This window comes from Ischnura elegans, chromosome 1 (genome assembly GCF_921293095.1).
Source record: "Ischnura elegans chromosome 1, ioIscEleg1.1, whole genome shotgun sequence".
Lineage (NCBI taxonomy): Eukaryota > Metazoa > Arthropoda > Insecta > Odonata > Coenagrionidae > Ischnura > Ischnura elegans.
In genome coordinates, this window is record NC_060246.1 from 158,797,319 (window position 1) to 158,824,608 (window position 27,290).

Here is a 27,290-nt window from a genome sequence, read left to right on the forward strand (position 1 = left end):
CTTAGGACAAAAGCACACCGAGGTAAGAACTAAACTTCATTGTGAATGCTGGAAGAACACATTGCTACTTCAATAGGTATATTGGTTTGTCCAACCTTAGCCCTTAGATTTGCTTTGCACAATCTAATTGAGATCGGAATTTGTCGAATCTATGCGTTTCATGCAGGTATGAATGGAAACAATAGATAATCCCGGCCTGGTATCATTTGACATCAAAATTGTCAAAAAAGTTTACACAATCCACCCGGCGATTACTTCTTGGATGCTCTAACATTTTGCAGATAATGTTTAAGATACATTATGTCAGTTGACAAATATGCATTTACAACCCCCATCAAATAAATTTTTGGGGAAAATAGATTTTTTAATGCCATAAATCTGCAACATGTGATTTTTCACGACTTTTCAAACGTCAGAAATGCATTAGGTAGTTCAAAAGGCTTATTGACTTATTGATGTAGGCCGATTCTAACAAGATTTTTAAACCTATATACGTCACAATTAATTTTTGGTTACAGCTTTCCGTTGTCAAATTTTTAATCCATTCCTGCGTCTGGATCTGGACTGCTTGAACAAACAAAAGGCGATCAGAATACAGAACGAGTTGACTACCGTTCAGCGTTCCTACCAAAACCAATTAACTGATACCTGTTCCAAATTTTACTGACAACCATGTCTATTTTCGCTGTTGTATATCGCATCTTACCAATTATAATTTCTAAATGGATTGAAATAGTGAAAAAATATAAAATGCGACGATATTTTAAAGGCGATAGCCACATAGACACTATTGAACCCAGGAACATGAGTAAAATTCCATTAAAAGAAGGTTAAAACTTTTATTTAATGGAAGTGCTTATTCTGCCAAATGAAGACGAAGGAGAAATAGACAATATAACAGCGTGACATAGTTATCATTGGTAATATTGACGCTTTCTGAATGCTTTACATTATTTAATGAAGTTATCATACAGAAAAAAAAACAAAAACTGTTTTTGCAATCCGAAAATGGCTTTTAATTCAATACTAATATTAACGATAATGTTTAAAAATTTGGATGAGGCAATATTTCCAGAAAAATAAACGTTTTGGGTGAATAAATATGGTATATTCCACATAGATGAAGGTAACGATATCCTATATTTAAATTCCTTGGAAGAAGTGATGCACGATATCCCTTTTTACTTTCAGCGAAATACACCGAAAATTATCCTTTTTGCTTAAGTACGAACCAAAGACACCAAGCTTTTTCCATTTCACTCAAGCAATGGTAATAGAAATTCTTTATAAGGCATATGCAAAATCTGAAAGGGAAAAAATTGAAGCTTTCACGGGTGTCTGCTGTTCTTTTTTGAGCGAAAATTACTGAAAACTAAAAAAGGTCAATGCATCGCATCAATGTTTGGGACTTTTTGCCTAAAACATAAATTACCGTTCTACCGAATATTGCCGTTGTCCCCTATCAGATTCCCCGAAAAAGTTCTCCTTTACTCGTATGATGGAATTACTATTCCCAAAGTGCGAACTCGTGCAACTAAAATCTTCTCTAGGCGAAAGATCTCATTCCTTTCAGAATCATAATTTCAGCTTCTGAAAACAGGATCTTTGAAAGAGGTTACGATCCATCGGTATTCCTTAAATTCGAAGCCTTAATCTGCATTTTTTCAGTGAACGTGAATGAGCGCAGATAATATTTCAATCACTGTTACCATTCCTACCAGTAAAAGTAAAAGTACAAGTTAAGCAAAATAAAAATCAGCCCACATCCCCACATGCCACAACCCCACATCCAACCATTCACATCCCGTCGGCGACCCTCCTGTCTCCTGAACTACCGCTGATCCTGTTCCCACCGGGACATCCACCCACGAGGTCCCTTTTCTCCCGTCGTACATTTCCCTCCTACCTGCTTCTAGCCTCGCCCCTGCGCTCCTCCTCCCCCTCCCCCTTTTCTCCCCTTGCCTCTTTTTATGCACGAACACCCGACCACCCTCCAACCCATTTCCAATTGTTCCCCCCTCGTCCCCCAATTTCCCACTCAAAAGACTTCATCCCCCTTCCCTTAATATAATATAATGCGTTTTCCTCCCGCCTCGGACCCCCACCCCCTCCGAAACTAAATAAATAATACTGTACAAGGAGCGCAAACGTACCCGACCCCTGAAGTCGCCGATGGAACCATCCCTGAATTTCATCTCCACCCCGAACTCCCCGTTGAGATCGGTCGGTCGGCCCTTCCTGCTAACCCTCCACAAAAAAACCCTTCTTTTACCAAAAAGAGGAAAGAAACTCCCCCTCGACCCCAACTGGGACAGAAAAACCAAATTTAAAAAATATTTTTGCGGGGTTGGGCGGTGGTTTCACTCGCGGGGGTGAAGACAAGTTCAAATTCTCGGCACGTAAAAACAAAAGCGTGCTTTGATTATGAAAAATATGGGGAGGGGAATTGTCGGGGATGAAAGCGGCGGGGGAGTGTGGGAAGAGAGGGGGAATTTGGAGAAGGGATGACTCTGGGGTGTTCTTTTTATGTTTTTAGGGTTGGTCCGCGGATTTCAGCTCGCATGGTGGGGAAACAGTGGAGTGGATAGGGGGTGGGGGAGACTGTTTTACGTTGGTGGGAAAGAAGAATGTGGGAAGGAAAGGGAATGAAAGGTAAACATGATGACTGATGGATTCCCTGGCCACGAGAGCGAGGCTTGATCTTGGGTCGGCTGAGTGGAGCGGCAAAATCGGTGACAATATGTTGTCGAGGATTGTGCGGCTGGCTGACCACTTGTTAGGGTCGGAAATGTGGAAACGAGGCCGTGAGCGTATTGTCACTGGTATTGGTGGTGGCCACTGAGCCATGTTGTTAGGTCTCTATTTATGGGAATGAATACATTTCTCAAAAAATCAAATCAAATTCAAAACCGTGATAATGGCGTGTGATTTTTGTGGTAGTCATGAGACATTTTATTTAAACCTATATCTCTGCAAGATACACACGTCTTTATACCCTTTTGCAATTCTTTGTTCCCAAAGCCAACTTCTTTCCGGGAAAACAAAGGACTCTTAGTAGGAAAAAAACCTCACTGATAGTGATTTATTAAGGAATAACATTGAATAAAATCACTTCCTGTGATGCTTTTTTTAAGAGCAATAAACTATCCAACTATAAAAGTTCGTGAAGAGAATGTATAAAGGAAAATCTGTTCAGAAATTTAACGAAGTAACTTACTCGCGTAAAATGATTTACAGCGTGCATGTAGCAGCAGGAAAATAAAATTATGCATAAAATAATTTATCAAAGTCTCAATTTCATGATATGAGGAAGATGATAAGGAGTTGTTGGGCAAATGTGATCTCGTAGCTTAAAGTAACACCGTTGGAGCTTTCGAAAATAAGAAAAAGAATCCGAAAGCCAATTTAAAACCGTTAAAAGAATGCGAGAACAGATAGTGAGGTATATCCAGGAAGAATTAATTCAGAAAAAAATCATTTACGTAAGCAGGAAATCAAGAATTTGGTTTCGATGAAAAATCTACATTTGAAAGAAACTACGTGATTGGATACGTATAATATGTACCTTAAACCAACTCCCAGTGAGGCTCAGATTTTTACATGAATACTACTGTTGCGTCGGCGAGATTGCCCTGGGCGAATGGAATTGGTATTTATAACGTTGGTTTGGGTGTAGATTGTGCACATTGATTTGATTGCGTAAAAACATTCAACTTCAGTGTGCTTATCCCAGAGGTGAACAAGCGAATTGCATAATGTGTGATTCCTACCCTTATCCCCCGAAACAATCGTTTTGCCATTGCCCACTCCCCCTCCCCTTTCATCCCCTTCCCACGTACACCTCCGCCCACATCTCATGAAAATTGCTTTCCCTTATCCACGGATCGCTCTTTATTATATCCACGGATCATTTTTCGACGACGTATTACGGATGGATTTCCGATATAGTTTGACGTCTTAATCTACTGCGCCCACTCACGCAATAGGAATCTTTGCGGAAACTAGAGGTAGGAAGATCTGATTGGTATGGTCTTCATTTTTAAGCGCATGAGACGCCCAAATTTCATATTTGACAACACCGAAACGGAAAAAGTCCTTAAACGAATGGAAAAAAGTAAAATTTAGGGAAATTCTTAGGACAAAATAAAAAATAGATGTCGGAGTAGAGGGAACGGGAAAACTGTTACTACAAAAATTGGCTCCACCTGCTCTCATGTATGGCTTATTCTTCCTCTCTTTCTCTCTTTGCTGGATATTTATCAAATAATATGTTAAGGGGGAAAGTGGAGGATTTACAAAATTTTTTTCTATATTCCGGCCTTTATCCCCTTCTTGCTCAGAGCTGCTTCCGGAAGAAATTAAATTTCAAGACTTGTCACCTTAAAAAATGTGAATATTTTCTATTCAATCATAATTATTGCGCCAGCTACATATTTCGCAGTTAAACTTTACAGTACACAGGACACGCAGTTTAAATCTTTAAGGAACTGAAAATGTATACCTACATTATTGATGTTAATAGGAAGCAATATTGGGTTATAATGGTTTAGATACTTAGCCGATATCACTATGCAATAAATCACTATGAACATATATTCCCGTTTACGTCCTTGCTTTCCTAGTTCCCTCATTTTCAAAAATGTTCCTGTTTACAAAAAAGTGAGGAAAATTGTCACGTGATATTTACGGCTGAAAGGTTTCTTTTTAGTGATCCATCTTTAGAGAATTTGGCAAGTGGAAATGTTTCACCTTTCTCGCGATCTACTTAGAATGACATGACTGGATGCATGCCAATAAAAATACATATACAGCCATCTTCAAGGAAATAAAAGCTAGTAATATACATATATATTCTCACCAAGAACTCATTACGACTCCATGTTAGCATTGAGCAATTCATTTTAGGGTTCGTAGTAATTTTATGAGCATCAATAATTTCTACTATCGTTAAAATTGCAAGTAATTTAAGGTAAACGAGCTGAGCAGAATACCATTTGCACTGAATGAAAATAATGAAAAAGCTCAAAAACTAATACAGTAGAACTTGGTTATAACGTCATCAAAGGGACCAGAAGTTTTTTAACGTTATTTAAGAGTGACGTTATAAGAAAGCAGCCTTAAATCTTAGTGAAAGGACAAAGTAAAAACCCAAATGTTCTGCTATATACAACACTGTTGATTGAAATCCACTCGTACATTGGAATATGTATAGTAAAAAAAGCGTCAATAAAAAAATGATATTCACAATTAAATATTGCAAATATAAACAAAAGAGTTGCATCCCGTCACCAGCTCAAAGTCCAGCTTGTGACCTGTTTTTGCTTTTGATGTTTCTACACATGGTTTCTATGAACTTTGGGACATAATACAATCACACTTCCACTTTTGCAACCTAAGAATCGCAAAATATTTGCCGCTATACCCGAGCGTCGCAATATTTGTTGACGATATAAACGGGTTTTCGTACAACATAAAATGTTCAATTTTGGCTGGTCTGTATAAAATGTGACGTTAAAACCGAGTTGACGTTACAGCCGATGCCGTTGTAACCAAGTTCCACTGTAAATTCATTTTAATGTCCATAAATTTGAGACCTTCTAAATGCTCTTAAAATATCTTTAGTTGGGGCTTATATTTTTCAGCAGATAGAAGGAATAAACTGTACGAATCAACAATTTATGAGAATATGTCCCAAATTGTACTTTGGACCAAAACGTTTTTCCACCCTTCAGGTTTCAATTCGCTGCTAACTTTATCGTAGTGCTAAATCCGCTTATGTTTCACCAATATGGACGAAGGGAACTTAATCTGCAATCTGGGAGCATACTTTGATCTATTTTTAACGTACAGAAGAACCGATAACTTACTACCGTACCCGAAAATCGGCCTTGTGTCATGTATCGATAATATTTGCGATAATATTCGGGAAAATGAGAATTTTGTAGTTCAGTACTGATTTTTTTCCCTACTTAATATTCTAAATTTTAAAAATCATTATTTATTCTTCTGCGTTGAAATATATTTACTGAAGTTGTGGCATACTTCTTGAAGAGGAATAACAGGACAAAGAGCGTTTTTCCAGATAAATGGCTATTAATTCGCCATTTAAAGGGATGGTGACTTGTAAAAAAAAAACTATATTCTATGCTGAGAACGCCACTTCCCCTTTGGCCTTTGACAAGAAAGAATTGCTGTATAAATTTCTTTTTTTACCGCATGGGAACCTTGAATCAATTCTCAACTAACGTTTCACCAATGTAACCAATCAACGACTAAACAGTGTATTCTATACAAAATACGTAAGGTGCGAACTGGAACACCCCCACTACGAAACCTATCGTGAGTTTATGGGTGATAACAACCATATACAGAAATAAAATCAACCTGTATGTTTATCCTATAGTAATCAAAAGTTAGAAATTACTCATCACATTACAATAAAAGCCAGCAAACCTCATTGAGACGCGTCGTTGCTTTGAAAAATCTCCACACCAAACTTCCACAGAGCCCAAAATCACAAAATGGCTTCAAATGAGGTAAGGCATGTGGTTCAAGGAGCAAAAGGAGAAGTAGGTGTCCCTCGCAGCTAACTTAAATTGCATATCCCATAAATATGCAAATGATCTACCCATGCCCCAGTTACCCCATGGTCAATGGTGCCAGGTACCCCCGAGAACCTAATACTAAATCTATAGGTTTAAATCCATTTTCCGGCTTTAAACCTGCTAAATATTAGAATCTTGGACTTCAGAAAGAGAAAAATTGTAATTCCATTTGCCGCTAAAACATACTTCGTTTACAGAAAGCTAGCAGCATATATTTTTTCCAATTAAATTCCTATGATTACTAAATTTTTATTTTATTGGCACTTTCACTCCGTCCCTCTCTTTCCTTTTTCTATTTTTTTCTCTATAAATCCCAGACCTCTCTAAATATGTAGGAAAGATAAATTCCCTGCAAAAAGGAAATGTAAACGCAATATGAAGTATGGAACTTTTGGTCGGACTAATTATTTTTCGGTTTAAGGGGAAGAAGAAATGGTTGGTGGAGGAGGTATAATGGAGAGGGATCAGGGTTTTTGCTGGGAACGCGGTAGAGTCAATGGAGTAAGAGAGGGATCGTAGATAAATGTTCGAGCGAGGGGAGAGGTGAGGGGAGGGCAGGTGCGTTGGAGGGGAAGCGACGGCGGAGATTGACCGGAAGACATGCATGGGATGGTGGATAAACCCACGGAAGGTCAAGATGCGGGGGAACAGAGCAGAGTAGAGGGATAGAGGACGCAGGTGGACGACGCCACTGCAATTGCGCGGGGGAGGTTGAGTCGCCGATTTGGAACACCCCTGGGACATGTTCCAGTCGTGTCCAGCGACCAGGTCAGTCTCCTTTATAACCGACTTAAACGTAGAAACAATCCTTTTTTTACACTTCAGTGCCGTGTTGATGAGTTTTCATGAGTTAGAGTTGCCAGCATAGGAGAGTGGTTTTTCATCCTTTTACATGCAAGGTTATAGCAATGAAAACTTAATTCACAATTCAGTGAATGAGCATATCAATACCGAATCAACGCGCATGAGCGTATTTTGGTAATAACAAATTTTCTTAAACGACAAAGAACTATTCAGTAGGTACAGATGAACTCTTAGAACAACTTTAAAATTATGAAAATAATTTATTGATTTCACCGGTCTTTTTAGTGGCCAAAATAGAATTTCTATGCCTAGTATCTCGTGCGACATAATTTTCCTTAACGAATGCCTGTAGAATACGAAAAATCTTGTTATATTTTGGATTTTTCCGTTGAAGTTGCAACAAATATTAATAACCCTGACTTTTCAGATAAAAATTAAATGAATATGCATCTATGAGGTACATGAATAAACCCAGATGAGGCAGCTCGTCTTATGAGAATTCGAGTAGCGTAGAACCAAGTCAGCGCAATTAAAGCTTCAAATGGTGGAATCCTTAAGAGGAGGTGCAAATTTTTTATTATTTTCAAGTACCACCAGCGCATGTCAACGAAGGAAAAGAAACCCTTTTTATGTCGTCGCTGACTGGTGAAGGTCTACCGCCACCCCCAGTATTGAGTGTTATATGAAGGATAGGAAGGCTAAGATTGTTTCTTGACCATAATAAAAAAGGGTATGGGTTAGCACGAGAGGAATGATAGTATGTAAGGGAGATAAGGGGGACAGGGGTTCTCGCAATGAATCGATGGGATGCGGAGAAATATCGACGAAGAGTATTTTATTGGGGCGAGGGTGTGTGGTGGTGAGTGTTGAATTTGGGCGGAGGATAGGACTGCGCGTTCGTAATCTTTGATTAAGCCCCAAGTGCGACAGGGGCGACGTCCGAGGGATTCTCCCGAATTATCCTTTAAGATTGGACGGTGAACGGAAAAGCGCGCTGAGTCACCTGATTTTCTGGCCTTAGGGATTTCGGGAGTGAAGGGGACGCGAGGTTACTCATTGTTGAATTCGCTCTCACAACTCAATCGTGTCCCAGGAGAACTCTTCTGCTTTAACCTCAGTGATATTTATCCGAAGTAATTATTCCCGGATCAACTCCTGATTGCCTCCACTTAGCAATGAAAAAGATTGAGAGGATGGGATGACTGAACTCGAAGAACTGAAATTAAAAAATCACGTCGGTGGAAGTGGGGAAGGGAAAAATAGCATATGCAATTAATTCAAATATAATGAACTTTCATGCATGCTTTAGTTAGTAGGAAATATAATTGAAGTCTATAAAAGTGTTTATCAACCAATTGGAAAATATTGGATGGTTAAAGAATAGAATTCTAAAAAAACCCCTCAGCTAGAGAAAATAGTTTTTCGACCCAAACTGAAGTAAACTTTGTTATATTTTCAGCAAATATATTCAGTTCCTAAGGAGACATTCGGTGATTATGAACTAATTTTACATTCCTAGTGTTCGTTATATTCTCTAGTGGGCCTTAACAAAAAAATGGAAAACCGAATGCTGTTAAAATCTTAATATTGTTTCTTCCATACCACATAGGCATAAAAGTGGCTAACTGCCCCTTATTATAATGGCTCTCTTCCAATTTTTTACGATGAAGTTATTAAAAATTCTACATGTTAACTTCCTTCTGCAATCATTAGTTAGTACTGGTGACAACAATTAATGATATGGTGTCAATCGTAAGATTAGTGCAAAAGATCAGCGGAAAAAGTATGAATTTGGAAAATAAAAAAATACCAAAACGTCTAGTAGACCTATTAGAACAGGCGATAAATTAACTTCTCAAAGAAAATGTAAAGAAGGGTAATAAAACTGATCATTATGAAAAGCGTTAAAATATACGAAACAATTAAAAAATGCTTTTTGTAAAAATTTGGAAAACTGATAAAAGGGAAAGGAAACATGGGATGAGTAAGAAAATGGTAGTCTCTTGCAGAAGATGGAATACAAATTAATTCGATGTGTTGGGAGTGCGATATAGGGATAAAATGTGGGGAGTCGAACCTGAAAGTGCTCTGAAACATGTTCAGCTCCGACAATTTTATTCCGTTCGCCGCTTTAAAGGAGGTATTTGTGAGCGAGGAGAAATGATTTCAACCGGGTATTTTATAGGGTCAATTATCATGTCCTATCATATTTTAAATTAACGAAGTGTGCCGAAACGGCATGATAAAGCCCTTTCCAACGTCGAAAGAATGCGAGGATGGTGAATGATAATTTTATTCTTACACACCAATGGCATGGAAAATTGCAAAATATAATCCTCAGCAAGACTCATACGCCCATAATTGTTATTATACTTAGCGCAAGCGTAACTTTCTTTCGATCACCACCCAAACATTTCTTAAATTTACGACTAAGTTAATTTTTCAATTTCAATAGTTTCTAACATGGGCTGAAGGTGTGCAAAAACTGGAAGCGTCGTGGAATTTCTCGTTCTGAGAAGATCGCATGCAGATATGTGCCCTGGTAATACGGACGGATTGACATTCGATTACGACACTTGGGACTCGTTCGTGGGATTTTTTCTGCCGCGAAATATCGTTTTTCTTCAGGTGTTTTACGAGAATTCTCGCGTTTGCTCAGGATTTGCTCATTTTCAAGGTATCCTCTAGTGTTTGATTTCCTCTTTCGTCCCATTTTCCTTCAAAATACTGAAAACTTTCTTCTTTCTTGGAAAATTTCTACCCACTTAACCAACAAAGTTTCTTGAACTCTCATCAGAGGGTTTTTCTGTGATATCTTTCGATCGGAGCTAAGAATGCGCAAGCAGAGTAGAGATCGGGTTTTGGTTAACATATCTCGTCCCACGTTCTGTGCGCGGCTTCGCTTCCGGCTGGGTGAGTATTCAACTCATCATACTCCTCGAGATATCTCTTGGTGTATACGCCTATCCAAGTTAACATCCTCGAAGAAGGATGATCGAATCGTAGACATCTGCAATCATGTTTGTGAGTTAGCTTTATTTACGGCGCGGTTTCTTCTTTTCATTTTTTAAGACACTGTTTCTCTCAGATTTAATGCCCCACTTTCATCACCTCATGCGAAAGATTCGTGGAAGCATAATTTAAATATACTTCCTTTTGCAACATCACCTCGTAAGAATATTCCCCAACAACACTGCTTTTATGATTTACAGGTGCTGTTAAAAGTAATATTGCAATACGAAATATAATAAAACGATTTATTTTCTTGCACTCTACTCAAACCATTAAAATAGATACCTTTGCCGTTTAAAGTCAGCCAATCACTGAAGACCTTAGACGAATTGGTTGAAGTTGAATGAAGTACCGGAGGGAAATTATAGAACTGAAATAGCGTAAGCGTTTACACCAGTTTATCATGTCAAATTTGTTTATTTTTCTTTGATTAATATAGGGTACGATAAGATTTCAACGATGATTTTACGTATGTTTCCTTAAAAATACCGAAGTTCTTAAAGCAGTAAGACTAAGAATAACAATAACTGAGGTTAAATTACATGGAGGCGTTGAAAGAGCTGAATTAGTTGTTACTATAAATCTTTGGGTGCCTGTTGGATTAAATTTATTAAGACATAGGTTTTCTATGAATGAAATTTATCTCAGTTTGAATGTAACCAAAGTTTTTGTCAGTCTAACTTCATCATTTGGACCGTTCAAAATTGGACCGTGAAAAAATTTGGACCGTGCTTGAAAGATAAATGTACCCTGTATTGCGTGAAAGATCCTTCAAGCAAATGTTCCCTGTATGTGACAATTTTGAGTTTACTATAATCATTTTGTTAGAATACAGCTACTACTATGAGACGCAAGGCTCGGCGAAATTGAAGGCTTGATTATCTCATTTGTTGTCTGTATTTTCTTATTCTCTTTTTCTCCCATTCCCGTGTTATTGTCCTCCCGTATTTTGTGCCCACATTGAATATTTGTAATAAAAATTGTATTTTTTTTACAAAAAAGCAAGAATATATATTACTGGTTAAGCGTTTTACAGCCGGATTCCTCATCAACTCAATTCTGCCTGGTAGAAAAAAGAGAATTATATAGCTATAAGGGAATTATATAATTATAAGGGAGGGGAGCATGTCAGTGGCGCCAAATAAAAACTCGGCGTCGGGACTGTCGATCGTTCTCGCTTACAATTCCCATGTCCACATCCCGTGATTGGTGTACCTGGCATCATCCGACCCGTTCCTGACCCTGGCCCGTTTTATACGACGATATCCCTCAAACACCGTTCCATCCCAACTTTGTTTTTTCCGCTGCGCGCTACAACCTTGTCTCCGATTGTGATCACTCGTTTATCACTGGATTCCATACACGGCTCATGCCGCGAACTTCATTTATTTCTCTTTTGCCCTTCGTTAGACCCACGAAATACTTTCTCCCACACCCCTTTTATCCACTAACTGCGACCGCGCATTCGTCGTGTCGGCCGAAAAATATAAAAACTCGAGGGAGAATTATTATCGCCCGCGGCTTCCTTACCCATCGAACACGCTTGGATCCCCAAATTCACCACTTCACCAAACGCCCTATCGCACTGCTCTACATCACGCTCTAGTTGTGGAAATTTACTCGGGATTTCCACCGGGTCAGGTTCTCAAACTGCTTCTCGGCCGACGTTTCGATGAACGAGTTGTCCATAGTCATTAGGGCATGAAAATGGGCAGGGCTTGGGCAACTTTTCATGAGAGCAAAAAAACGAGTTGTGCATCTCCATCAGGGCATGAAAATGGGCAGGGCTCATGCCCTGATGACGATGGACAACTCGTTGATCTAAACGCCTGCCGAGATGGAGTTGGAGAACCTGACCCGGTGGAATGCCCGAATATCCTTCCACGATTCTATACGCCGGGAAAGCCTGCGAACATTCTTTATCACGCTCTAATGATAACGAAAACAGTTCCCACTAATTTCGAAACCGGTCTCCAGGAGCTCGTAGCGGCGGCCTCAGGAGAGACTAAAGCCTTTTGAAGTATCCTGCAATATATTGTTTGATGAACCTGCAGCGCATAAAAGCAATGCGGGTGTCTGAATATATACGAGGAAACTATAATTATTTTCATCTCGCGCCTTTCTAAACTAATTGACCCTAACGCGCTAAGTTTTTTTTTTTTTTTTGAAAGGCAACACAAATAATTTCTTTCCAAACACAATATCGATGTCTACGTTCTAACAACACGTATCTCGAAAATTGCAATTTTTCAGGAGACCAAAAAAACGATTATTTTATTCTAATAGTACGCTAAAATTAAGAACCTAAAATTCATAAAACTGAAAAAGAAGCATACACTTGCCAACAACGAGTTGTTTTTTGCTTGAATTCTTTTTTTTAATGTTATTACACTTTGTTTAAGACACCTGTCTCAAACCGGCCAAATTTTGAGACACGTGTTGTTAGAACTTAGCCATCGGTATCCTGTTAGACGCCTTTTTGGGAAAATTAAAAATACGGAGATTTTCGCGTTTATGGATTTTTCGTCGTTGCATTCTACGGGATGACAAAAACGTTTGAAGACTGTTCATTCCGAGGTTCTACCAAAAATAATGCAATATTTTCCGTGAATGAACGTTGTCGCCGGGGCATAACCTTCAACAAGCTCCTCATATTCCACCCCTAATACTCGCTCTTCAACGAATCACAACACCACTTGAGACCTCCTCCTCCTCCTAAGCCCGAGCCTATCCCTTCTCCTATCAAGCCTTCAACGATCAGCTCATCTTCCTTTCCTAAATAGGGTAGTTCCCTTCCTCAAAGAAAACGAAAGACATTGATTGCGATTCGTTACCCAGCATTAGTGTATTCATAATATATACATTATTTGGTTTTAGAAATCCCAGTTTAGACGAATATTAATGGTAAATTTTTAACTTCATTTGAAAAAGGCCAGATTGGTGGCCACGCGATGCCACTCCACGTGACGTCACAGGGGCCCAGATGCATTAGATGGTAATGTCAAACGATGTAAAACTCCAATTAAAATTGCCTATGGTCGGAAAGTTTCCTTCGTTTGATAGGGCATTAATTATCCTTATTTGAGCCAAGCTCTACCTGCTACCTGCTAGCAGCCTGCATATTGGCGGCGCTCATAGCCTCGCACCAAGGTGGCCTCACACAGCGGCAGCCGGAAGCAGAATTACGTCACACTGGCTTTTCCAAGCATTCATTCTTAGCCGTCGCGTTTTCGCCCACTTTAAAATGTTCACTTTTAATTTAATCGCAATAAATAGATATCGTCATTTAAAAATCTAAAAGCGTGAAATACGTACTCCAGAAGTAATAATCTTTCTATTTAGGCAATTAAAAAATAGTAAACCACCCTATTCCCTCTCCAAAGATCTGCCTCCTTCCTGCTCTTCCTCCGTTAGTACTCAGTACTTTCGACTATCCTCGCTCTCATCCCGTGTCCACTCATGTTATTTTCATCACGTCCTTCAGTTGCCATTTTCATCACGTCCTTCAAAAGTTTTTCTTCGTCTTTGGTTTTACCTTGTTACTGGAACGACGCGGTTTACTCCAATTAGCCTGTACCGGCTACTTTCAATTCCCTTCATCTTTTATTCGGGGTGAGACATGGGAAGGTGGGATTATGAGACTCACGATGAGGAGGATTGCAAGATAGACATTCTAGCGAGGGTTCTCAGAGGGGAGGAAAGAGAAAATAAGGACACGATATGAGACACGGGCGTGATCGAATCAGCGAAAATAGATGCGGTGGCTCGAGCACAGAATTCTCTTTAAGGAGTCGGATTTTTTAAATGTTCTTCTTTGGATTTGTTGGTGCGAGTATTGATGCATAGATGTGCAGTAAAACTTCCGCTATTAATTCCCAAATGAGATTTGCAGAACCCCTGTAAGACAAATTGATTTTACACACTTAAATCATTAAAAAGCACTGCAAGAACAAGTGACTTTGCACGCAGTCACGCGCACAGGTGCAAAGTTAAATACACCAACGGATGAAGTTCGCAACGAAAAAATCGGGAGATCCGGGTTCGAATCCAGGCTAATTCAAATATTTTTCCATGGCAAACTTCATTCGTTGGTGTTGGTGTATTTAACTTTGAACTCGTGCGCGTGACTGCACACAAAGTCACTTGTTCCTGCAGTGCTTTGAAATTCGTCGTCGCAGACAAGCGCCAAAATAAGGGTTTTTCACCCCGACAGTGGCTTAGTAAGCACGACCCTCGCCACATATGCCACAGTGTGGACTTGTGACGTCCACATCTTGGTCGGTAAAACCCATCCCGAAGTTCGCTCTGAGAAAATGTCTTGGTGGTGGCTGGTATAGTATACTCGTTAACACACCTGACCGACGATCGGGAGATCCAAGTTGAATCCCGGCTAAGTCAAATATTTTTTCATGGCGAACTTCATCCGTTGGTGTATTTATCTTAAATAATTAATTTAACTACCGTTTACTGAAAAATGATGCGCACAGATTTGAGTTTATATTTTGCTTAGACAACGCTTATCACATACCTCCTCCCGTTATGGTGATAAGATCTGAAATCCATTAATACTTCCCAAGGAAAATTATACCATTAAGTTTCAGCTTACAGGTTATTTCCGCATTTTGAAAGTAATCCTGATTTTAAGTTTAAGACGTATTTACGCATAGTAAGTTATAAATTGGAAAGCCACAAGAGATTTAATCTTCATATGGAGATTGGAGGAAGCCGTAGTTCAACAATAGTAAAGAATATGGACAAAGAGAACGAATTTTGGGAATTGTCACAGCGTAATTTTTATTTCAACCCCAGTTTTTTTTTTAAATTCATGTTGTCTACATAACCTATAAATGGAGCAAAGTCACATTGTAACCAATTTGGTTTAATAATTTTTCACAGTTTGAATCACCAGGTTTGTATGCTTTTTCCACAATTGAAAATCATTCGGTTTCTCTTGAGACCGTATTTCCATGATATCTTACCAAAGTAACAAGTAAGCGTAACAAGTCATCAAAACTCTTGGTTACATAATCAGCTCACACTTGTAACTTGTAATCGGCCTGGTAAAACTTCATCCGCCGGAAAATAATTTTCCCCTCTAGAACAATAAGAACTTTAAGCAATGAACAAGCTGAGGACGTGTTCAAAACCATTTTGTTTTGAAAACAATACATTTTTATATCTCGTGGATATTTCAAGTTAACGGTTGAGAGATTCATAAAACGCGCCATTGTGAGAGCGCCGAATAAGAAGAGCATCCCATGTTTACAATCTTCCTCGGCCGTTAACTTCGGAAGCCAAGGAGAGTACGGCGGCGTCTGGACCCTTTATTTTCCCAGGGCCACTCCTCGCCACGCCCCTTCTACGCTCCCCTATGAACCCACATCACAGACACAAAGAAAGAGGCCACTCCTATCGAATTCTTCCCTTCTCCAAATCTTAAACCTTATGTGAAAAATACCGATCAAGGAATAAACACATAAGTGATGATGCGGTGGAGACGTGCGACTGTGGCGACCCCATCCACGGACGGCGGAGGGGGAAGTTTTCCGCGGGCAGAGCAAAGAGGGATGCGCTCATGTATCATATTTCACTTTAAGCTGCTCCCTGCAAGTGGGGTTTTGCCTCTTGCCTTTCGCATGGGATATTAAGCGGATGGGGTAGTACGTGTACCTACGACTGAAGGGGAACTTATTCATGTAGTTGAGAGGGAGCAGAGGGAGATATGCGCCTTTTTTATGTAACTCTCATCAGCGTGGCGATAATATTGTCCCCACGTGCACTAAAGGAAAACATCTGCATCATCCCCTGAGTAATTCTTAGGCGCATTTCCATTCATGGTTTGTAGGAAGGAGATTGCACTGAATTTGATTTTTTCTATTCTATTCCATGAAACGTGGATCAACTTTTTAAGGTCTTTATTACGTTGGAATCATTCATTCAAATCATCATTATTTTACCGCTTACCTTGTTGCTTACAATAAATAGCTAAAAGTTTTGCAAAATGATCGGTCCAAAAAGCTGGATTCAACCTTAGGTTTACTTGAAATTAATAGTGAAACGACTTTAAATGGTGGATGATGATTTTTTGTCTTTACGTTCAAGACAAACTCTTTGCTAGGAATTATCATTAATTAAAATCATTTACAAATTCATCATTATTGTTACTATTTGAATCATTAAAAACTATATGTCACCCTTTGACTATATGGATTATGTTGTTTACCTTGTGATTACAATAAATAACTAAAAATATTGCAAAATAATCGGTCCAAAAAGCTGGATTCAGCCGTAGGTTAACTTCAAATTGATAGTTAAACGGCTTTAAAAGGTGCATGGTGCTTTTATGTTTTTGCGTTCCAGACGAAGTATTTGCTAGAAGTCCCTGGAGAGTTTACGAGGAAAAGACATTCATTTCGGAGGGGTCGTTTTGGAGTGGTTGTACCTAGCACTGGATCTAAAAAACATGAGGGGGTCTTAACTTCGTCCTTCGCTACGGTCTTCATTCGGAGAGTAATCTATGCCTTCCAGTTCATTTCCTAAGAGTGGAAATCTAAGCCTTTGTGGCTACTAAATTTTTTAAAGAAACAAAATTTAAGGAATGCTTATCTCATACTGTCAGTCCACGTAATTTTCCCCCTATTTGTAACTTCTGCTGTAAAAACTATCAAATGACGTTAAATAATTATCAAAACCGATGTAAAATTTTCAAATTGGAAGATGGGAAATGAAATTTTCATGCTATTGACGGCATTATAGGGTATTATCATTTTCACTCAGCTTTATCCATTTATATAATAACTTATTTTTTCTGAAGCATATGATCTTAATGAGCCAAAGAAAACTTAGGTAATGCACGTACAGTATTTTAACTAGTTATTTCGCTGAATAAAATGTAAATTCTGCTGAATAGAATGCAGTATCGTCAGTAAATATTAAGCCTGAATAACACGATCATTTTTTTCGTCATTTCCGAGTGATCACTCCAGCGAAGCCAATCAGAACGCATGCCCGTTTGGAGCGATTGCAGCGCAACGTTTGACAATCGTGGGAACGACATAGGTGAACATAAATATGATATATATTTTCGTGATCGGGCACTTTAACAACGAGCTGTGTAATTAATTCGAAAAGCGACGGCGGGAGCGACCGTGTGATTAAAAAAAATTATCACTCTAGCGATCACTTTTCCGGTCGCGAAAAGCGATCGCTCTAATGATCACTTTTCGCGACGAAACAAATGATCGTGTGGTTCATGCTTTAACTTTCAACCAGATTATACGTTAAAAAAAGATACGGTTATTCTTTATGGAGAGTGTTCCATCCACAAAGTCTCCTATTCGGAACCTTCCTGTAACGGCTTGATGGATTTCAAGCAATGTTAATTATGGCAAAAAAAATCCTCCACCCTCGCTTTAGGACTGGGGAGAGCGGAGGGAATTTGTTTACAGAGCAAAGTTAGAAAACGTTGCCCATTCGAAAGTCCGCAAAGAAAGCGACCATTCACATAAAATAATTCTGTGTAAGTATCAAAGCTCCGGACGCCATCACCTTGATTACGACTCCCGGCCAAACGTGGATTGCTCGCTATATTCTCCTCACAACGCGTGTTTCATTTGACGGAATTGAGAGAGAGAGCGGCGAACGATCACTTTCGGTCCCTTCATACAGCGAAAACGGAGAAATGGGGAGAAGTGCGGCTGATAAGGGGAGAAGTCTGAAGCGTATTTGTGTGCGTGGTTGGATGAAGAGATGTAATGGTTGGTTGCTGGCGAATGGATGTTGAAGAGGAAAGCAGCGATGATGGAGAGAGAGAAGGGGGAATAGAAGAGGAGAGGCCAAGTAAGATATTCAGGAGGAAGGGGTGAAAAGGAGCGGTTTCTTGAAGAGGACCGACCCTTGGATGGTTGGCCCTTGTTTGCTTGAATGGCGATTGGGACGGATAAGGCGTAGTGAAGGGTTTGAGGGTTGCGGTGAAAAAAATTATTACTTTAGGAATTAAGTAGATACAGTCTTAGGATTTGTACATTTATTTCCAATTTTACGGAAAAAAAATTGTAATTACACTAGTTTTACAAACACTGTTGTGTTAATTCCTTTTTTAAGTTTAAAGAAGTGCTTGAAGAGTGGCCTTAGGCCGGATTAACATTGTTTTAGCTATTCCTGTAAGCGATGAATAGCATTAAAAGAGGTTGTGGGAAGTGAGGTATAAATCTATCACAGTAATTACATCTACCTAAGGGGAATGTTTCGGCTTTTCCTGGGATACGTACCTCAAAAAGGCTTAATTGCTAGCAATTTGAATGGCCCATTTAAAACCTGTGCACCGTTAAATTAAAATATGGGCAACATTCATTACTGATGAAAAAAGGTTTAGAGTTATAAACAAAAGGATCGAACTTCATATTCTAGATATAGATTCACAGTCTGAAAAGCAATGACTTCTAGAAAATTTATTTCTCTTTCTTCCCTTCTGCGGGAAATAAAATATTCTGTCGCGTGGTATAAGACATCGTTTAGAATTTTAACGCACATTTGAAAATCTAATCACTTTCTCGATTTCGGCAGTTTCATCCTCATCTTCCTTCTTACATCTCATTATTGTGCTCAATGGCTGATTGGATGCTTCGTTTACTTTGCCATGATAAGCTTGAGGGAAGTCTTAAGATTAAAGAATGATATTTTACGATGATTGCACTAGTAGACAGTTTCATTCAAGTCAAAAGATCTTCTCCGCCCCGGGTATTAGCCTATTCCAGGTATTGCAACTAATACTTAGGGGTATGAGGGTATTGCATACCCGCCAGGGCAGACAGGAGTTACGGGGGCCCTCCCCTAGAAATTTTTTAAGAATAATGGTTCAAAATGGCGAGTTTCACGGCTTTCTGAGGGATATTTGATTAATCATAACACTCTGTTATACTGATCCAATTAAGTAAAATGGATTAAGCTTAAGAATTTCTCTGAGCTCTGGGGGGGGGGGGTTAATCCCCCAACCCCCCCCCCCCTCGCTGCGCCACTCTCACAATTCATAGCTTGAAATGCAAATGTCTCCCAAAATACATTCCCTATGGCTCCCTTACGAAAGAAGTTTCTTTTACAATAATACGTCACGTGAATTTAAGTGAATATTTAGCATTCTTTCCAGTTTCTCATTTTCAACAGGATTATTCTCGTCTTCCTTCATGCAACTCGACTTAATTAATTACGGAGAATAATGGCCGTTGGGATGCTTCGATTAACAAGCCAAAATATAAAAATGAGTGAAGTTTTAAGATCGTCTAAGGATAGTTCATTCCAATAGCATTCAGTTTAAATGGAGCCAAGATATTTTCTGTCCCTTCGCCGTTAATCGATTCCTGAAAGTTAGGGACGCGAAAGAGAGGAGCGTTGAATGATGGAGAGACAGGGGAGGAATAAAAAAGAATGAAAGGAACCGATTCGAAGAGGAATTGAAACAGAAAGAGAGAGGATGGGATGGAAAATGGTGGAAAGAGGCTGGTGGAGAAAGGCGAGGGGGATGTGGCGGCGCATGGAGACCCAGGGCGGGCCCTTTAAAGGTTATAACTCACCAGGGCCGGGACCCAGTGCTTCAACTGATACGCCCGATCACCCAGGGAATGGATGGGAGGGAAGGAAAAGGAAGGAGGCGCCGCCACGATTAGGAGGCCATGGACGCCTCCGGGTTGATGATAGGGATGGGTGGGAGAGGATAGGAAAAAACCCGCGCCGCCATTGGGACGGCGGAGTCCACTGCTAGCGAAACCATACTCTAATGTATCGAAGTAAATGAAATATGTTCCTATCGAGAAGAAAAATCGTACGGTTTTCCGTATATTAAGATAGGGTGATGTTCAAATGGTATTAATTGCTACCGAATTCCTTTCTAGTAAATGGTGACGCATGGTAAAATAAAAAGAGAGAATTAATCAAATATTCTTTGTGGAGTTTGTTCAGTTATATGAGCTAGAGGAGGAAAGATAATATTGGCAAAGCGAAGAAAGGGGAATATTTCATGAGTGAAAAGGCACTTTGAAAGCTCTCTTGACCTCGAATCTTTTTCTCCGCTTTATTTCAAGCTGACGGTCCTGGAGAAAAGTGAGTTATGGCGTAGTCATTCAAATAGGAACTTAATTAAAATTATCTCAGAAAGGTACTCAATGATATTGCGCCAACCAATACTATGTATCCATATTAATTCATGATCAGTGAGGAAGGAAGCGTTGTTCCACGAAGTTTAGATAAAACTCATTACCTATATTATACAGTGGAAATAAGATTTTTTGCATGCCATTTTATTAAGATTAATGTTTTTATAGAATTTTGTACAATGAACAATATATAATGAAGACTACTGCAGTCACAAGGCTGGCAGAATTTACATAGATAAATACTAAAATCAAAAAAGGGAAATTAAAGATTTCATGAAAATCCTCTCTCCACGGTGTGTCAGTTATTAGAGGAATGTATATATTCTTCAAATATATAAGGGTTCTATTGCCAATTGTTTGGGTGTTGCGCTTATGAATCAGTCAGTCGGCAAGTCAAATTTCTTTAAAAGCTACGGCAGAAAATAGTTCGCAGCACTGTAAAATTGTCGCTTGGATGAATTTAAATCAATAATAATTTTATAGTGGTATTTATGGGTATGCCACCTCATAGTTACTTTAGCGAAACTAACTTTTTTTTATTTGGGAAGGCATATGAATCATTATGATTTTTCTGCGCATCGGAAGTTCACTTTTATTTCATCACATGGTGCTCTAGGTCCCTGGGGAAGTTGTACTAAAAAGTTTTGTAATAATTCAACTTTAACTTTTTATATCAACTTATATATTTAAATCAACTTTAGCTTTCACATACAAACGTACAGTTACAGTTTCTGCACGGTTTTACTGCAAATTGGTTGCTCGTAAATAAGGAGAATTCATCATTGGATAGAAAAATCCTTAAATTAATTTTAGTGGAATTCAGGGTTTCCCTGCGTATGGAGTCATTATTCTTGCCGATCAAGAAAACTGGTACCCTAACATACTTTTCTGTTTTTTATCACAAGATAGCCACATGAAGTGTAGTTCTCTGGAGCAAATGAAATTCTGTTAAATATTATAGCTTTTTCCCGCTTTTTATGGATTGAATTATTCCTAATAACCTATCGAGTTAATTCATAGTAATCTGCAACTGAGAAATCTACGAAAAAGAACTGAGGCAAACTCTAACATCTTGGTGTAACGTAATTACATCCATGCTGTGCTGTATAAAAAATGTTAAGTCTAATATCTAAACAAAACTATCATCTCTTTAGTTCAATTGTCTTGAGAGGCCTGCGCTTTCATAAGGGAAGGGTTTATGAGGAAAGTTTCTTGTAATTTTCTCACGTCTTTGACACCGCTAGCATACATTGGGAGTAGAAGGCAGGATGGGAAGTAGGACGGACGAGATCACTTCGACTCGGGAAGGCCGATAGACCTGCTTCCAATGGACGACGTGAATCCTTGATCATAAAATATATATTAGCCACTTGGAAAGGATGAAACCGTAAGGCCTCCTCTTGCTTCGGATTCGCTGCTCTTTCGCTGCGATACTAACACTCCCTCACAGCTATTCATGATGTGAAAGACCTCTTAAATTCCTCATCGTGCGTCGACTGCGGCGAACTAACTCAAGCCACTCAATGTAATGGATCGAGGGAGGAGGATCTGCACCACTACGGCTCTGTCAATTTTCATCAATGAGTTACACATTGCTGCGAAACACCCTACGACAGACTTAGCAATAAAGCATCTGCTCATCGTGAAGACGAAACAGGCATAGCATATGAATCGGAATTGCTCTTAATTATTTAGAGCTTTTCATCAAGCCAGACCCACGTTTTTATTTTAAAATTAATGTCCTAAAAATGACTGTTTACATTAGTCTGCTGGGCTGGTTCATCCCTGGTTTAAACGAATTACACTGGGAGCCGCTAGATACTCGGAGTCTTCGTGCTGGGTTTAAATTGCTTCAGCAAATAAATAAATAATTATATATTTTTTTTCCGGTACGACATGGAGAACACAAACTTGAAACATCACTACAGGGTGTTTTAAGAGTAATCTACAATTTTTTAAGAAGGTGGCAGGAGAGAGAATTTTAAACATTTTATGCTCTTAAACATGGGGTTGCAACTCCTTAGTTACTGAGCCATGGCAACGACAAGTTAGAACTATATAAAAACTTCAGGATTTTCACGAAAAGACCATTTAATGCTTATGCTTATAGAAACATGTTTATAAACATAATATATTCACTAGGAAGGTCGAAAAAAGAGCAAATTTCCCGTTAAAATGTTAGGCTTATTATTGTTGATGAATGGAAGATATAAGTAGTTGCCATTAGTTGTGAGAAATTTTCATGAGTTTAATGTATTTGACGGTGATCGCAGGGGCACTCTAGGGGCACACCCGGACTATGATGTTTCCGGGACTTGAAGGAGAGAGTAGTTTACATTGGATTTGGAAAGCTGCAGGATCAAAACGATTCCCGTTGGGCTGTATTCGGAAGTTAATGCAGAATGTGAAGGCCCTGCCAGAAAAGTAAGGCCCAGTTGTTGTTGCTGAGGAACGTGGGAATCATAGGGAATGCTAGGGAATCACACGAATAGGAAGGTGCGAAAGATGACCAATCTGACTAAGGTTGTACCTATATTCAGCCATTGAATGTAACTCAGGATAGAAGAATTTTGCAAAATCATTTTGCATTCCAAAAATAATGTTCACACAAGATGTCATCATTTTGGAAAAATCACGGATATTTAAAATTGATAATATAAAGTTTTTAACAAAAACGATTTATGCAAGGAAACTTGTCCTGGTAAGACAAAAACTTAAAGTGTAAAATTTGGTGAAACCAATATTCCCCGGGTGTAGAGCAGATCATTCAATGGAAGACATTCACTAATTTTTTGCCATCGATTTTTTTTTTTCAATAGAATGTACAACATTATTGCTTTGTTTTCCACGTATTTTCAAGCATTAATCGTTATCAAAAGCTCTCCCACACCACTATCGAGCAGATTATCTAACGCTGGGAAAAATTGAAACAATTAACATTAAAGATGACTAAAATCTGCTCTCCTTAATTGTCTTATTCTATCCCAATAAATATTAATTTTCAGGCCGCCAAGAACGTGTTATAAACAGACAGGTTTTCGACTGCCATCTTGATATTTAATATTTGCGCCCGAACGGAAGGACTCGGCTGCGGTGCTTCTATTCGTCTCACACAAATGTCCGCAACCCTTTAACTTATCCGTCGACCGACACGATGAAGAGTGGACACTTGATCGGCTGCTGACCCCACCAAAATCGCTCCATCCCACACTCCACGACGACTCCTTTCCCCGCCTTACCTTCCGCCCCATCCTACGCGTCATCTTCCCTCCCATCATCCATCCCCTGTTCCCATCCCATGAACAATCAATCGCCCTACTGCGGTGAACCTATCAGCACTTCAAGTAGTCCGTTCACCTCCTCATCAGTTCCTTCTCACTCACATTCTCTCCAGTGCTCCAATGCTAATGCATTTCTATTTCTTCTCATCCCACGAAATCTCCGCACTACTGATTTTCCTGCTCTTTGGTATTTTAAACCGTGGGTGAACGCTTCGATACTGCGAATGCCTGTTTGAGAAAATGGGACCTAATTAACTCTTTATTTTCTGTAATTAGGCAGATTTTAAATTCATTTTACTGCAGCTTTCTTACGAAGATCATATGGTTGTTCGTTCCAAATTTTACCTTTATGACGCATATAATAATGAACTGAAAATTTTTTATTGGCACAAAATGGTTAATTTTTTTACAAATCATCACTTTCTAGTTTCATATCATTTTCATTATTAACGACATTTATACGGATCCAATACATAATTTTGATATCATAATATATCCATGTATTATATCAAAACAGTACTTTTCTCCCTGGTTTCCTACTTTTTTAAGAGTTCTTTTCAATAATTTATCAGAATATCGCGGTTGACTCAAATTGTTTGATGGTTTTTCGAATTGACTTTAAATATAAACTTACGAAAAAAGGGAAAATTAAGTTTGGAGTCACGAGGATTTCTATCAATCTACGGGAAAGAATTATACGATAAAAGTTAATATAATCAAAACTTACTCTTAGAAATGTTATAGATGTATTGGGTGAATTGCTAATAGTTGCTTTAAGATTTATAGCAATTTTATGAACAAAATCAGAACAACTGAGGTTGCGTGAATTGCTTCGGCTAAGTATCATTATGCATGTCATTAGCGAGAACATATTCAACACTGACTGCAAAAAATACTTCCAATATTAGTGAAAATTTTTTATTATTATTTTTCAATATCAATAGTAGAAATCTAAGTAACATACTGAATTTATTATTTCCCACTCGTGTAGGAATTTGCTCAAAACGAATTTCATTTTATTATTATAAAATTGCAGTGAGATACGCTCCATTATCTTCCCGTGTAGAACACTCGCTTACTCACACAACTCATTCTTTATAATGGAGCGGACGGCAATTGATTTTCTCTCAATTGCATTCATTCACTACTTTCACTCAATACCCACCGCTTTGAGGGTTCTTATATCATCCATTATAGTAGTCCCTCGTTAGCATCCCGCAGATTAGAGATAGATTTGAGACAGAGCTTGCTTCAATAAATAATTCCTGGATTCCTCTCTGGAGTGGATGCCCAAGGAAGAAGCTTTCTCCGCGCTCCTTATGGGTCTTGTGAACGCCATTCACCGGCTTATGCCTCTCGGTCAATTAACCCGTTCCACGGACTCCACAACCAATTCTGCGTCTCCTTCACGGGCATCATTCCTCCCTCATAAAAACCCTTACTACGCCTGAATGCTTACTCTTCTCCACTCCACGGGACTTTATTCTCCTCACGCCCCCTCCCCTTCCTCTCATACTTCTTCCGTTTATTCCCCAATGTCACCCCTATCCCCCACCTTTTTCTCAACCTCTCTCTTCAACTCTTTATCCTCACAATATCTCCCAGAACCTTTCAAGGATAGCTTAATTTTGCTATTCACCGTGGTAGAATGGAAATGAATTTCGACCCTCTGAGTACGGCTTTTTGCGTCGTCGTCTCCGCCAATTGAAACTCCTTCCGTCCACATCTTCTAGCTACGCAGAACAAAGACGATCCCCATATCCATTCACGGTGTCCTCGTACTCAGGGGGTATTTTGAGAGCATGAGTAGTCTGATGGCTGGCTCCTCCTGTATCAGAGAGAGAATGTCTCCGTACTCGGTAAGAATTTTTAAGATTCCTATTCTGTGCCCGGAGAAAACCACGTCGTGAAGGACACATCGCGTCATAATCCCTTCGATTCGGGATTTTTTTGCGACCGGGGAGTGTGACTACCAAAGTGGCCACCTGAAAGTACCTACCGACAGTTCGTTCTCTACTTTCCGTTTTTCCTATTTTTTTTAGTTAAGAGAAACTCTGAGTGACCATAAGCTACAATGATATCATTCTGCAAAGAAATTCATGTTTTAGGAGTTACTAAAACTATCAGAAATTGACATGATATTGCACAGTGAATTTAGGAACTACCTCTCCTCCCTGTTACACTATTTAAAAGGAATTTAGGGTTACCCACGATGGTTTTAATTTTTTAAATTGAGTTGTTGATGTATTTTACTTGGTAGGAACAAGTAATCAATGAATGAAAATGAAATTCCAGCTTCAAAGCAGTTATAATATATTGACCGCAAACATCTAAATCGTCGTTCGGTCACAATAATTAATACGGAAACTTTACGGGAATAATTCTAAATAATCGCAGAAATTTATAAGAATCATTATAAATTACATAATGAATGTATAAAACCATCTCCAAGTTGTGCTCTGCAATCATTATTATATCTAATTTCTAGATAAAATCCAGATCCATGCGGATTAATAGTTATGGGAGCCGTGCGGCCTCGTAAGGAAAGGATTGATAAGGAAATTTTCTTATAGCAATATCACGTGCGACCATTAAAACTGATTCACAAAGTATTTAACGGCAATATTCTATGAGGAGTAAGAAGGCAGGATGCGAAAAGCCCTTACGGAGGAGACCGAGACACTCCCTCACAGTTATTCATGATTTTAAAAACCTCTTTCATTCCGCATCGTCCCAAAGCTGCACCATTCCTACTCAAGTCACCCAACGCAACAATTATCTGCACTTTTATTATTATTATATCCAGTCTCCGTTGCTACGTCTTCGTCAATGATCATCAGTCACTTAACGCGCAAATAGGTACTCCCAACTCTTAGCAAAAGAGACAGTCGCATATCAATGTCATAGAAATATGAATAGCAAGTAGTTATCAAAGTTTTTCGATAAGGCAGCCTTACGTTTTTATTTACAAATAAATGACTTTGAAATGCCTCGTAGAGTGATTAAATGGGTTCATTTCAACGAATGTGAAAACTATACTAAAATTTCAGATTGATTAAGATTGACTGATTCGGACACCATGTAATACTTATGTTCAAAAAAACTTGTTCATAAACGCATATTCAAAGGGAAAGACGAAAAAAATAAATTCATCTTAAATGTTCTGGGTATATTGTTAACGATTAACGGGAGATGTAGGAAGTTTCCACTGCTTGTGTTTGTTCGTATGTGTTTCACATTAATTGACAAAGGCCACAGGTGCACGAAACATAGATGCCATGAGTGATGATATTTCCGGGACTAGAAGGCGAAAGTAGTTTACACTGGCATTGGAAAGCGGCGAGAGCTGCAGGGTAACATCGATGGATTAACAGATGGATTATATGTGGGAAGCTAGCGTCGAGTGCTAAAATGAAGCCATCGCAGAAAAGTTGGGGTCG

The 27,290-nt window shown here is 39.0% G+C and overlaps 1 protein-coding gene across 1 annotated transcript in view; it reads left to right on the forward strand.

Moving 5' to 3' along the window:
• LOC124171006 overlaps window positions 1-27,290 on the forward strand; it is a 42,716-nt gene that overhangs the window by 247 nt on the left and 15,179 nt on the right. The gene's annotated exons all lie outside the window — the stretch shown is intronic.